The following is an 11,474-nucleotide window of genomic DNA, read 5'->3' as shown; positions in this document are numbered from 1 at the left end:
TTGGTCATGTTGTCAGAAGGGACCATTCCCTGGAGAAGGATGTCATGCTTGGTAGGGTGGAGGGTCGACGAAAGAGGGGGAGGCCTTCAACGAGACGGATTGACATGGTGGCTGTGATGATGGGCTCAAGTATAGCAGGGATTGTGGGGCTGGCGTGGGATCGGGCAGTGTTTCGTTCTGCTGTGCTTGGGTCGCTATGAGTTGGAAACGACTCGATGGCACTTAACAACAACAACAACAACAAAATATTGAAATATGAAATTTTGTTTTTCATGTCTGAAATAGTTGAAAGAAATAGTATTTACAAGGCAGTCAGAAATAATTTCATTTGTTTGTCATGTGATGTTTGTTGACAGACACTTAGCAGATCTCCACGAGTATTTTTTGGCTTGAAATAATAACTGAAAAACTTGCTTACTCACTTTCCGTCCTTTGATGCTACATCTTTACAGTTCATTGTACTACTTCAGATATTCAGCAGGGGCAAGAGTGATTGCAAAGAGCATGATACAAATACAAGGGTGTGCTCAGTGAAGATGTGTTTTGGTTCACTTTGCACAAAACAGGACTAGATATGTTATGAATCACATGATTATAGTGCTACTGGCTCATGTTTATGGAGTTGACAAGAAAAAACTGAATGTGAGATTATACCTGATCAGTCCAAAATGAAAAAGAAAATATAATTTTTATTGTATACAAAATTTATTAAATATACATTTTATTTCTTTATAGAATTGTTCCAATTCCTCATTCAGAGATACGGCATAATTGATGTAACAATAGCATGACTTCTCCACAAGCAAGTTTGTTTTGGGAGTCATAACAATATCACCAAATTTCTTAAAATAAAATCAAGCTGAAGGGAAATGGAAAATAAAATGTATTAGTATAATTTTTTATTACCTAAATAGTCACTTAATTTATATCCTCAAAGATTTGTTCAATTTCCTTACACAGAGATACATCTGTATCTGATTAATTATTTTTCTTTTTTTAAACTACCTGTTAAATTACTTCTTTGTTGTGGACCTGTTCTAATTTTCTATCTCAGTCTGTGTTAGTTTAGGTAGATTGTATGTTTCTAGAAATTTGTCCATTTCTTCTAGGTTTTCAAATATGTTTCAGTACAGTCCTTCATAGTAATCTGTTACTATCTTTTAATTTCTGTTGGATCTATTATGACATAACCCATTTCATTTCTTGTTTGTGTTATTTGCATCTTCTCTTTCTTTCCTTTAGTTAAATTTGCCAGTGTTTGTCAATTTTGTCAATCTTTTTGAAGAACCAACTTCTAGTCTTGTTGATACTTTTTATTGTTTTTCCATTTTCAGTTTCCTTTATTTCTTCTTTTATCTTTATATCTGTGGAAGCAAGACTGGGCAATCTACTTCCGTAATGATTTAACTCCTTGGAAGCCCAATGTGAGTGGCTATGAGTTGGAATTGACTCAATAGCAATGGATTTTTTATTTTATTTTTAATCTTGATGATTTACTCCCTTCTGGAGACTATAAGTTTTTTTTTTTTCTTTTCTTCTCTTTTTTTTTTTTTTTTGTTTTAAATCGGTCTTTTTCTAATTAGTGGAGTTGTTGGGTTAAGGTATTGATTTTGACCTTCTTTTTCGATGTGTGAATTTATGGCTACATATTGATTCTGAGCACTGCTTTTGCTGTTTCCCAAAGGTTTTGTGTGTTGTGTTTCCATTCTTGTTCATTTTTAGGATTTTTTTATTTCACATTTTATTTCTTCTGATACCCAGTAGTTTTTGAGCAGGATGTTATTCAGTTTTCATATATTTGACTTTTCCCCCTGCTGTTCCTATTATTGATTTCTGCTTTTACAGCACTGTGATCTGAGAAGATGCTTTGTAGTATTTCAATATTTTTAAATTTATTAAGGCTTATGTTGTGGCCTGGGAGCTCGGGTAGCATAGTGGCTAAGGCACTTGACTGCTAACCAGAAGGCTGGTGGTTGAAACCCACTGGCCACTCCTCAGAAGGAAGATGGGGCAATCTACTTCTGTAGTGATACTGCCTTGGAAACCCAAGGAGGGGTTGCTATGAGTCGGGTCCGACTCACGGCACATAACTACAACAATAACAACGTGTTGTGGCCTAACATATGGTCTATTCTGGATAATTATCCATGTGCACTGGAAAATATTTATTGCATTTTTGGGGTGGAGTGTTCTGTATGTGTCTATGAGGTCAAGTTGGTTCATTGTGTTGTTGAGATTTTCTGTATCTCTGTTGAGTATCTTTCTAGTTTTTCTGATCATCATGAAAAATGTGGGTTGAAATCTCCTATGACTACCTTGAGTTGTCTATTTCTCTTTTCAATTCTGTTAATGTTTGCTCTGTGTATTTTGGGGCTTTTCATTGGCTACATTGATATTTCTTATGGTTATATCCTCCTACATGATTGACCTTTTTATCACTATATTATGCATTTCCTTGTCCCTCATGCTGGTTTTAGCATTGAAGTCTATTAGATCAGAACTTAATATTGCCACTTCTGCTCTTTTTTTTGTTGCTACCAGTGTGGTATACTTTGTCCATCCTTTGATTTTTAATTTATTTTTGTCTTTGATCCTAAGGTGAGTCTTTTGTAGGTAGCATATTGATGGGTCCTGTTTTCTTATCCATTTTGCCACTACCTTTCTCTTGACTGGTGCATGAATACATTCACATTCAGTGTAATTAGTGATAGGTATGAATTTACTGCTGTCATTGTTTTGTGTTTTTTATTGTGGTGTTCATGGTTACTTTGTTCTGAATATTATTCTGTGCCGAGTTCATTTTGTTAGCAGATTTTCTTCTTTCTTATTTTGGTTAGAAGGCTTATTAATTTTCTTTATTATTACTCTGTAATTATTTTTTATCTTCCTAAGTTTGAAACAGTTTTTCTATATTGATATTGTCCTGACTTCTTCCCGTTTGGAAATTCAGTAATTATACCATTTATTCACACTTTTTGCTTTGTAGTTGTCATTTACAGGTTGACAACTCTGGTTCTCTATTTTCAGTATTATAAGCTTATTTTAATTTTAAGAATTCTTTTTCTGGGTTGGTTTCTAGGTGATGTTGTAATGTGTCTTAATCTTAGGTTGTTGTCTTCTGTTGTTTTTCTATCTGAAGGACTCCCTTTCACATTTCTTGTAATGTTGATCTGTTTTTCAAAAATGTGCTTAATTTCTGTTCATGTGGAAATGTCCTATTTTCATCATCGTATTTGAGGGACAGTTTTACTGGGTATATAATTCTTGGTTGGCATTTTTTTTTTTTCTTTCAAGGTTTTATGTATGTTATCCCATTGTCTTCTTGGCTGCATGGTTTCTGCTGAGAAGTCAGAGCTTACTCTTATTGATTGCACTTTGTAGATAACATTTCACTTTTCCCAAGCTACTCTCAAGATTCTTTCTTTGTCTTTTGTAAAGTTTGATTATGAAATGTCTTGGTGACTTTCTCTTGGGGTCCATCCTGTATGAGGTTACCTGAGCTTTTGGGTGGATATCTTTTCATCTTTCATGATATTAGGGAAGTTTTCGGCTAGCATGTCTTTGACAATTTTCTTTTTCTTTCTTTCTTTCTTTTTTTTTTTTTTTTTGCTTCCTCATATTCTGGAATTTTAATCACATGTATATTTTTCCTCTTGATGTTATTTCACATAATTCTTAGACTTCCTTCTTTTTTCTTTACTTTTTTTATGTTTTATTTTCTTCATTCATATTAGTGTCAAGGGATTTGTCTAATTTGTTGATTTGTTCTTCAATCAATTTGATTCTACTCTTTTGTCCTTTCAATGTGTTATTTATCTCTGTAATTTTGGTGTTAATCTTCTGGATTTCTAATTGCTGTTTTTTTGTATGATTTCTAATTGTCTATTTTGTCCTTTTGCTCTTATATTATTTTCTTGAATTCTTCTAGGATATTGTCTGTCTTTACCTTGATTTTGTTTGTTGCTTCCTTGAGCTCTTGGGAGGTCCTGTATATATATCATTTGAGTTTCCTGTCAGGTAATTGTATTACCTATTCTACCTCAAGGATCTCTGGTGGCATAGTGCCTAAGGTTTTGACTGCTAACCAGAAGGCTAGTGGTTCAAACCCACCAGCCACTCCTCAGAAGGAAGATTGGGCAATCTACTTCTGTAGTGATACCATCTCGGAAACCCAAGGAGGGGTCTTTATGAGTTGGATCCAACTTAATGGTGTGTGTGTGCACATGCCTGTGCATGTGCTCACATGCACACACACACACACACACACATTCTACCTCAGGTATGTTTCCTAGTTCTTTACTTCAATTACTTGCTTGTACTATCTCATCTTGGTTCTTTGTTTGAATTGAAGTTGTCTGTTGTCTCCAAGACCTTTTGATGTTATTGTTTTTATTTGTTGGTTATGTTTTGGTTTGTGTCCCTCTGCTTTATTGTTTTACTCTGTTTTCGTGTTTCTGAGCTGGTGGGGCAAGCATACTTCTTTGATTGCTAGTTTGGCAGCACTAGCGTAGTCCTTATCTGTCAGCTAGGTAGAGTAACTGGTGGAAATGTGGGCACAGGTGTCTGTTTATTGGCCATGAAGAGAAGCTGTGCGTTGGATGGGTAGGTGTTGTCATTGACCCAGTGGTACAGGAGCAGGTGGTGGCACTTACCCATTGAGTGTGGTGGTAGGTGATAGGTGTAGTAGGTATAGCTTGATTCTCTCCAGGCCTGTCCACATGGTGTCTCTGTCCCAGTGTGGATTTTGTGAGGTTGGTTTCTCCTTGCCCATGGATGATGCCTTCTGTGTCTCAAAATGGACATGCTTCATTGCCCCCAGCTTCCCTTTCTTTAGTCACAGTCCTTGCTCTGTCTCCCTTTCCATTTGGAGTCAATCTAATTCTATTTGCCCTCATTTAATGCTCAGAGTTCCAGGGTCATTATCTGTATCTATTTCCCTTGGTTTTCCCTGGTCTCTGTTGTAGAGGGATTGGGTGCACTGTTTTACTGGCACACTATCCTATTTCTTCCCAATTAATATTATTGTTTTAAATATATAAGGCATAACTTCATACATAAATGACACACAGTTAAAAAAATAATTTGATTGAATTCATTGCAATGGTTGGCTCATTTAAGTTCCCTTGTTTTTGTGTGTCATTTTGGACTGAAGTTCCCATTTGTTGTTTATGAGGACATGCACAAGAGCATACCCTTGTGTTCTAATCATGGCACATTGCTGACCTCCTGACTGGAACTGCTGCATCAGCAGACATGGATTTACAAGATGATTCTCTCAAAATCAATCAGAGAACTGTTACCTATCAACATAATTCATGTTTGCCCAGTAATCACTCATGTTGGATCCAGTTGAATATTGAGAATGTAATAGTTAGACTCTACAGCTTACCCCAGCTCTTGTTTTTTAGAAAGAAATAATATACTTCAAGAGACCTGCTATGATAAGGAGTTTCAATTACATAAGAGGGGACCATAGAAGACAGATATCAGTGAAGGTGTTGAAGTAGTAGGGATCTCATAGGTTAAACAACCTGTGCACGGTGCTCTCATGACCCTAAGTGAAGTTAATTTCTGGCTGGCACATTCTCATGCACTGGAGTTCATATCAATTTCATTTAGTGCCCTTCCAGTTTCCTTCCACTGTGGTGCTCACTTTTCCTTATCCTATTTGCTTGACATCTATGGATCTTTGCTTTGGACAACTGGTGCATCTGTTTTGTCAATGCTCAAGCACATGCTTACCTTGCTTAATGCATAATCTGTCCCTGCTCAGACTGTACTGCATCAAATTTCATTTTTCTTATTTTGAGATGGGTAAACTGAGGCCCCTTCCTATTTTATCTTACCTTTTGTGGTCCAAAATGATTTGAATATTACTACTACTACTACTGATTATTGCTATTCACTAACCATAAGATGGCAGGAAATCATCTTTGGAAAAGAGAACAAACCAACTACAATTTATTACTCTCACATGTCAACTATTAGAGTTTGAGGTAATTCTTTTCTATTTTTTTTTTTTTCCAAATATGTGCTTATTTACTTTTGTAGTATATTGCTGAAGTCCTAGTAAAATTATTAATGCTTGATGGTTTATTTAATTTTTATAATTACAAAAATATTTTCCAAATACTAATCTTTTGGTGTTAGCTGATTTGGAAAACTATAGCTCATTGAGGATATACAAAAAAGTGATAATATAGTACTGTCACACCTCCATGATGAGATCTGATACAATGTACTCACCTTCATGATGAGACGTGACACAAGCAGTCAATTAGTTGAAAGGGAATTTCTTCAGGGTTGTGGTTTGCATTCAGTATATGTGGATGCTCTGGCAAAGCTCTCTAGCTTTTTGCTCCCTCTGGATCCTGCATCCAGCTCTCATGATTTGACCTCCATTCCTTGGAACTTGAGCCAGCAGCATGCCATCATACTGGTCCTGGATTCAGCAGACCCTGCAGCTACATAAAACTCAAGTGCCACATGAAAGACCTAAAAGTTACCACTTATGCCTTGAAAAAAAGTCTTATTTCTTGTAAGAGCTGATATTGCTGAAAAACAAACTCAGAGTCTTATAAAAATGCCTGAATTGCAACACCAATTGAATTCCTAACCTTAAATTGTGTCTGAAGTTAAAGTGAGGGCATTGATTGGAAAGACATGGGATCCTAAAACTTGAGATAGGGACATATGGGCAGACAAGCGGGAAGGTGGGGACATTATGCTCCTAAATTCCACTGAATCACTGCCAATAGTGCCACCCCTTCCATCTGAAGAGATTATTCTACTAAGCCATCAGCAAAACCATTATCCCTTCCACCCTGATTTGATGAGATTAATCTAGCTATGCCTGGTAAGATAGCATCTGTGGCCTAAAGACTAGACATTCTTGAATGGTCCCAGAACACACCTCCACCACCCTTTTTGCTTCTAGACCTATAAATAGATTTAAGTCCCAGTGAGCCCCCAAAAGAGAAGTAAAAAGTGTGACCCAAGAAGAGGTATGCTACACTCCCAAAGGACTTCTTAATTTTTCTAATATGTGCAAACAAAATCTGGAGAATACGTGTAGTGATGGCTATTAAGGGTATGAGATAATGGTTCAAAGAACATAAACTTGGATCAGTCTGAGTTTGTTGATATGGGCCCACTAAGCACAGATTCTTCATTCAATGTTTCAGCTCAAGAGGTTAGGAAAGAATCAAGTAGTTTATTTGGTTGGTTACCTGAAGTATGGATTATGCAGTGACCTACATTGAATCAAGATGAAATGCCAGACCTGCCTTGGTATACTGTAGAAGAAAGTATAATAGGCTTGGGGAAATTGGCATGTGTGACGGTTAAGGTTGTGTGTCAACTTGGCTGGGCTATGATTATCAGGGTTTGGCAGTTATGATGTAGTCATTCCCCATGATAAGATCTAATATAATGTAATCACATCCATGATGGTATCTTCTATGAGTGTACAATCAGTTGAAAAAGTGTTTCTCAGGCATGTGACCTGCTTCTAATATTTATGGATGTTCTGGCAAACTTCTCTGTCATTTTGCTAAATCTGAATCCTGTATCTGGCTCATCATCACCTGACTTCCAGTTCTCAGACTGGAGCCAGTGGCCTGTCTTACTGCCTGCTGATTATGGGTTTCATTAGCCTCTTCAGAATGTGAGCTAGTAGCCTGCCATTACCTGCTGATCTTGGATTCATCAGCCTCCAAACCCCTAAGCTAGAACCTTGCCCTCTCACCTGTTAATCTTGTATTCATCAATCTCTACAGCTACCTGATCAGCCTGATATCTGACTCATGGACTTGGGACTTGAAAGCCTCTACAACTGCATGAGCCATTTTCTTGAGATAAATCAGTATCTATCTATCTATCTATCTATCTATCTATCTATATCTATATATCTATACACACACACATGCACACACACACACACATATATATATACACACACACATACATATACATACCAATGGCAGCTGAGGGAGACCAGGAAGGAAGTGAGGCAGCGTGGCAGGTTTGGAGTGGCTGAGGGAGGCCAGAAAGTGAGCAGAGCAGTTTGTAACAACTAAGGGAGACAAACTTGTCTGTCATTTTTTTGTACTGTGGTGGTTGCTAAAGACAGACTTGGAAGAAGGTAGAGGCCATCTACTTCTCAAATAATTGACCAGTGAAAACCTTATGAACAGCAGTGAAACACTGTCTGATATATTACTGGAAAACTTTATGAAGGCACTTAAAATACAAATGGGGAAGAGCTTCCTCCTCAGTGTAGCCCCAATCTTAATGATGTGGAAAGAGTAAGGCTTTCAGGACCACAATTTGCTGGTGTGGCACTGCTAAAGATGAGAAGAAACAGCTGCAAACATCCATTAGTAATCAGAACATGGAATGAACAAAGTATTAATCTAGGAAAATTGGAAGTTGTCAAAAATGAAATGCAATGCATAAAGATCAATATCCTAGGCATTAGTGAGCTGAAATGGACTGATTTTGGCCATTTTGAATCAGGCAATCATCATATGCTCTGCAACGCCAGGAATGACAAACTGAAGAGGAATGATGTAGCATCATCACAAAGAATGTATCAAGATCTACCCTGAAGTACAGTGCTGTCAATGATAGGATAATTTTCATACATCTACAAGGGAGACCAGTTAATATTACTATTACTCAAATTTACACACCAACCACCAAATCCAATGATGAGGAAGTTCAAGATCTTTACCAACTTCTGCAATCTGAAATTGACTGAACATGCGATCAAGATGTGTTGATTATCACTGGTGATTGGAATGCAAAAGTAGGAAATGAAGAAGACTCACCAGTAGTTGGAAAATAAGGTCTTGGTGATAGAAATAATGGTGGAGACCGCATGATAAAATCTTGCAAGACCAATGACTTATTCATTGCAAATACTTTTTTCAACAACACAAATGGTGGCTATAAATGTGGACTTTTCCAGATGGAGTACACAGGGTTCAGACTGACTACGTCTATGGCAAGATGCAATGGAGAACTCAGTATCTTCAGCCAAAATAAGGCCAGGAGCTGACAGTGGAACAGACCATCTACTGCTCATATGCAAGTTCAAGTTGAAGTTGAAGACAATTAAGACAAGTCCACAAGAGCAAAAATATGACCTTCATTATATCCCACCAGAATTTGGAGACTATCTAAAGGATAGATTTGATGCATTGAACACCAGTGACTGAAAACCAGATGAATTGTTTGATGGCATCAAGAACATCATCCATAAAGAAAGCAAAAGGTCATTAAAAAGACAAGAAAGGAAGAAAAGACCAAAACAGATGACAGAAAAGACTCTAAGACTTGCCTTTGAACAGAGAATAACTAAAGCAAATGGAAGTAATAGCTAGATAAAAGGGCTCAACAGAAGATTTCAAAGAGAAGTTTGAGATGACAAAGTCAATTATTTTAATGAAATGTGCAGATCTGGCATTAGAAAACCAAAGGGGAAGAAAGCACTTGGCATTTCTCAAGCTGAAAGAACTGAAGAGGAAATTTAAGCTGTGAGTTTCAATATTGAAAGAGTCTATGGTATATACTGAATGATGCAGGGAACATCAAAAGAAGATGGAAGGAATACACAGAGTCACTGTACCAAAAAGAATTGGTTGATGTTCATCCATTTTAGGAGGTAGCATACAATCAAGAAACAATGGTATTGAAAGAAGAAGTTGAAGCTGCACAGAAGTAATTGGTGAAGAACAAGGATTGATGGAATACCCATTGAGATTTCTCAACAAACTGATGCCATGCTGGAGGCACATACTTGGCTATGTCAAGAGATTTGGAAGACAGCTACCTGGCCAATTGACTAGAAGAGATCCATATTTGTACCCATTCTAAAGAAAGGTGATCACATAGAATGTGGAAATTATTGAACAGTATCATTAATATCACATGCAAGTAAAATCTTACTGAAGATAATTCAAAAATGGTTGCATGAGTATATTCACAGAGAACTTCCAGAAGTGCAAGCTGGATTCAGAAAAGGGTGTGGAATGAGGGATATCATTGCTGATGTCAGATAGATTTTGGCTAAAAGCAAAGAATGCCAGAAAGATGTTTGCTTGTGTTTTATTGACTATGCCAAAGCATTCGATTGTGTGGATCATAACAAATTACAGATAACAATGGGAAAAATGGGAATTCCAGAACACTTAATTGTGTTCATGAGGAACTGTACATAGACCAGGAGGCTGTCATTCAAACATAACAAGGGAATACTGTGTAGTTTAAAATCAGGAAGGGAGAGCATCAGGGTTGTATCCTTTCACCATACTTATTCAGTCTGTATGCTGATCAAATAATGTGAGAAGCTGGACTATATGAAGAAGAATATGACATCAGCCTTGGTGGAAGGCTCATTAACAACCTGCAATGTACAGATGAGACAACTTTGCTTGCTGGAAGGGAGGACGACTTGAAGCACTTACTCATGAAGTTTAAGGACTACAGTCTGCAGTATGGATTATACCTCAATATAAGAAAACAAAAATCCTCCCAACTGGACCAATAAGCAGCATCATGATAAATGGAGAAAAGATTGAAGTTGTCAAAGACAACTTGGTTCTACAATCAACACCAATGGAAGCCGCAATCAAGATATCAGATGATTGGGTAAATGTGCTGCAAAAGACCTCTTTCAAGTGCTGAAGAGAAAAGATGTCTCCTTGTAGACTAAGGTGCATCAAGCCATGGTATTTTCAATCACCTCTTATGCATGTGAGAGCTGGACAATGAATAAAGAAGAAAAAAGAAGAGTTGATGTTTTGAGTTGTGGTGTTGGTGAAGAATACTGAGAGTACCATGGAATGCCAAAAGGACTAACAAATTTGTCCTGAAAGAAGTGCAGCTGGAATGTCCCTTGGAAGCAGGAATGGCCAGACTACATCTCACCTACTTTGTTCTAATTGGCAGTGTTTTATTGTGTTGTATGTTGTTGTTGTTGTTATGTGCTGTCGAGTCAAACCCGACTCATAGCGACCCCTCCTTGGGTTTCCGAGGCAGTATCATTACGGAAATAGGATTGCCCAACCTTCCTTCTGAGGAAGTTGTATAGAGGGTTGCTATGAGTCAGAGATGACTGGTCAGCACCTAAAAACAACAACATATATACCAATCACTGTATTTGCTTCTCTAGAGAATGTAGCCTAAGATAGCATGTTAGAATGGGTTTGTGAGATTAGAATCATAGACTTGTACATGGAGTGCCCAGAGGACACACAATTTACCACAATGGTGATGAACAATTTGTGAAGGGAGCCATAGGGCCCTTGAAGAATGTTGTGATTGCTGTTTTACGTAAATCAGATTTGAAAGTGGGAATTGTCCTTGTGTTGGATTGGGTTCTCTAGAGAAACACAAAAACCAGCAAAGTATATATATATATATTTATAGAGAGAGAAAGAGAGAGAGAGATAAATTTATCTTAGATAAAT

Source organism: Orycteropus afer, unplaced genomic scaffold (genome assembly GCF_000298275.1).
Source record: "Orycteropus afer afer isolate SDZICR_OR568_19922 unplaced genomic scaffold, OryAfe1.0 scaffold00140, whole genome shotgun sequence".
NCBI classification, from domain to species: domain Eukaryota; kingdom Metazoa; phylum Chordata; class Mammalia; order Tubulidentata; family Orycteropodidae; genus Orycteropus; species Orycteropus afer.
The sequence above is the reverse complement of the archived record's forward strand: the minus strand, read 5'-3'. Positions refer to the sequence as shown.